The following is a 3,947-nucleotide window of genomic DNA, read 5'->3' on the forward strand; positions in this document are numbered from 1 at the left end:
GAAGCTTAAACGTGCTACCACAAAAGGCATCACTGGAAGTGTCTGGCGTTTAAGCTGCAGTTTAAGCTTAAACTGCAACTTAAACGCCACTCTTGGAAAAGGTTTCTGGGCCAAAAATATTGCGGTTTAAGTTAGTATTTGAGCACAAACATTAACTTAAACTTACTCTGGTATGAAACCCAATTGAATATCATGGTTTATGGGATTGGGCCTGAAGGATTGATGAGTCTGAAATTTCAATTTATTGAGTCATGTGTCATTATTTGATTATCACTAAGTTGGCTCAATGAATGTTACAGAATTTGGATCAACAGCCTCATCAAGATTATGGATCATAAACCCAAGGCAAAAGGAAAGCAGGGAGAGGCCTCAAAGCCCAAGAAACACAACAGAAGCTCAATATAGAAAGTGTATAAATAGGATAGAATTCAAGTTAGGAGGGGACATTTTTTTTACCTTTTCATTTAGCTAGTTTTCATATCTTTGTAATTGAATTCAGAGCTATGACTCACTAAACCCCTTTCATTGGGTTAGGGAGCTCTATTGTAATTCAATGAATCAATAATAGTTTATCTTCTTCTTCAATCTTTTCTCTTGAATTTTGTTAGAAAGCTTCTCGATCTAATTCCATTGGGTAGTTGTCTTGGGAAAGAAACTACCCATAATTGGAATCCTTCGGAACCTTGGGAAAGGAATGGAGGATTCATGCTAGAGAAGCTTTCTCACAGTGAATTGGATTGGGGTTTGGATGGATATTGTGACATGTAATCCTACCAAATTGTGGTTCATGAAACTGTGTGGTATAATCAGTGATCGAGCATCATCTCTTCTTATGAACATTTAAACCAAGGGATTGGGAATTTGTTCATTTTTAGAGAGAATTGGTGAGCCAAGGGATTGGGATCCAATCATATAAGATTGCCAAGCAAAATTCAATGAACGCATTGGTTGAGGAAGAGATAAACATGTTTTGATTCGGAGATCTCAATATCTCCTATAACCCAATGAATTCCCCATTTCTGATTTCCACTTTCTCTTACATTCTGCAATTAAATTCATGCAATCACCCCCATCCCTTTTAATTTCAGCAATTTAGCTTCTCGCTCTTTAATTCATGCAATTTTACATTTCGCAATTCTCATCTAAATCTTGATTCCGCTCAACTAGAACACACTTCTAATCCGAATTGCTCACTCAACCAATCCTTGTGGGATTCGACCTCACTCTATTGTGAGTTTTTACTTGACGATAACCGGTGCACTTGCCGGAAGGAATTTTGCCGATCGTGCAATTTCCTAAATCGTAGCATAACTAGTTTATGCGCATCAGGTAGTCCTCATTCAACTGAAGGACCAACTCTCCTTTGTCAACATCAATCACAGCTTTTGCTGTGGCTAGGAAGGGTCTGCCAAGGATGATGGATTCATCCTCATCCTTCCCAGTGTCTAGGATTAAGAAATCAGTAGGGATGTAAAGGCCTTCAACCTTCACTAGCACGTCCTCTACTAGTCCATAAGCCTATTTCATTGATTTGTCTGCCATCTCTAGTGAGATTCTTGCAGCTTGTACCTCAAATATTTCCCGTTTCTCCATTACAGAGAGTGGCATGAGGTTTATCCCTGACCCCAGGTCACACAGAGCCTTCTCAAAGGTCATGGTGCCTATGGTACAAGGTATTAAGAACTTTCCAGCATCCTATTTCTTCTGAGGTAATTTCAGTTGAAACAGATCATTTAGTTCATTGATGAGCAATGGAGGTTCATCCTCCTAAGTCTCATTACCAAATAGCTTAGCATTCAACTTCACGATTGCTCCTAGATACTTAGCAACTTGCTCTTCAGTGATGTCTTCATCCTCTTCAGAGGAAGAATATTCATCAGAGCTCAGAAATGGCAGAAGGAAGTTCAATGGAATCTCTATGGTCTCTGTATGAGTCTCAGATTCCTTTGGTTCCTCAAAGGGAAACTCCTTTTTGTCCAGAGGACGTCCCATGAGGCTTTTCTCACTGGGACTCACATCCTCCTCACTCTCTCCAGGTTCGGCCATGTTGGTCATGGTTATGGCCTTGCACTCTCTCTTGGAATTTTCTTCTGTATTGCTTGGGAGAGTACTGGGAGGAGTTTCAGTAATCTTCTTACTCAGCTGACCCACCTGTGCCTCCAAATTTCTAATGGAGGACCTTGTTTCATTCATGAAACTTAGTGTGGCCTTGGATAGATCAGAGACTATGGTTGCTAGGCCAGAATGGCTCTGTTCAGAATTCTCTGTCTGTTCTTGAGACGATGATGGAAAAGGCTTGCTATTGCTAAACCTATTTCTTCCACCATTTTTGTTGAAGCTTTGTTGAGGCTTCTGTTGGTCCTTCCATGATAAATTTGGATGATTTCTCCATGAAGGATTATAGGTGTTTCCATAGGGTTCTCCCATGTAATTCACCTCTGCCATTGCAGGGTTCTCAGAATCATAAGCTTCTTCTTCAGAAGATGCTTCTTTAGTACTATTGGATGCAGCTTGCAATCCATTCAGACTCCGAGAAATCATATTGACTTGCTGAGTCAATATTTTGTTCTGAGCCAATATGGCATTCAGAGTATCAATTTTAAGAACTCCCTTCTTCCGAGGCGTCCCATTGTTCACAGGACTCCTCTCAGAGGTGTACATGAACTGGTTATTTGCAACCATTTCAATGAGTTCTTGAGCTTCTGCAGGGGTTTTCAGATGAAGAGATCCTCCTGCAGAATGGTCCAATGACATTTTTGACAACTCAGACAGACCATCATAGAATATACATATGATGCTCCATTCTGGAAGCATGTCAGAAGGACACTTTTTGATCAATTGCTTATATCTTTCCCAAGCTTCATAGAGGGACTCACCTTCCTTCTGTCTGAAGGTTTGAATTTCCACTCTAAGCTTGCTCATCTTTTGAGGTGGAAAGAAATTGGCCCGGAAAGTACTGACCAACTTTTCCCAAGAGTTCAGGCTTTTCTTAGGTTGTGAATCCAACCATGTTCTAGCTCTGTCTCTTACAACAAAGGGGAAAAGCATAAGCCTGTAGACCTCGGGATCAACTCCATTGGTCTTGACAGTGTCACAGATTTGCAGGAATTCAACTAAAAATTGATGAGGATCTTCCATTAGAAGTCCATGAAACTTACAATTCTGCTGCATTAGAGAAACTAATTGAGGCTTAAGCTCAAAGTTGTTTGCTCCAATTGCAGGAATTGAGATGCTTCTTCGATAAAAGTTGGAAGAGGGTGCAATAAAGTCACCAAGCATCTTCCTTGCATCTCCACCATTGTTATTGGGTTCGGCCATCTCTTCTTCTTTTTCGAAAAATTCTGTCAGGTCCTCTCCAGAGTGTTGTGCTTTAGCTTCTCTTAGTTTCCTCTTAAGAGTCCTTTCAGGTTCAGGATCAGCTTCAATAAGAATGTTCTTATCCTTGTTCCTGCTCATATGAAAAAGAAGAGAACAGAAAAGAATAGGAATCCTCTATGTCACAGTATAGAGATTCCTTTATGTGAGTAGAAGAATAGAAGAGTAGAATGAAGAAAAGAGAAGATGAAGAATTCGAACACAGAGATAGAGAGAGGGTTCGAATTATAAGAAGAAGAGAAGTGTTAGTAAATAAATAGATAAATAGAGAGATGAGAGAGAGAGAGAATTCGAATTTAAATTAAAATAAAAGGAAAATATTTTTATTTTTATTTTAATTATTTGTTAGTATTCAAAAATTAAAAAGAGAAATAAAATTAAAATTAAAAATTGAAATAATTAGTTAATTAAAAAGTTATTTTAAAAAAAGAAGTTAATGATTTTCGAAAATTAGAAAGAGAAAAGTAGTTAGATGGTTTTGAAAAAAAAGATAAGAATTTTAAAAATCAAACAAAAAGTTAAGTAGTTAATTGAAAAATATTTGAAAATCAAATTTTGAAAAGAGAAGAAGT

General features: G+C 38.2%; 1 non-coding gene across 1 annotated transcript; it reads left to right on the forward strand.

Moving 5' to 3' along the window:
• The first annotated feature begins 2,808 nt into the window (after nt 1-2,808).
• LOC112732074 (small nucleolar RNA R71) lies at nt 2,809-2,916 on the forward strand. The gene has a single exon (XR_003167813.1). It is a non-coding gene; the product is annotated as a small nucleolar RNA R71 (small nucleolar RNA).
• The last annotated feature ends 1,031 nt before the right edge of the window (nt 2,917-3,947 follow it).

This window comes from Arachis hypogaea, chromosome 12 (genome assembly GCF_003086295.3).
Source record: "Arachis hypogaea cultivar Tifrunner chromosome 12, arahy.Tifrunner.gnm2.J5K5, whole genome shotgun sequence".
Lineage (NCBI taxonomy): Eukaryota > Viridiplantae > Streptophyta > Magnoliopsida > Fabales > Fabaceae > Arachis > Arachis hypogaea.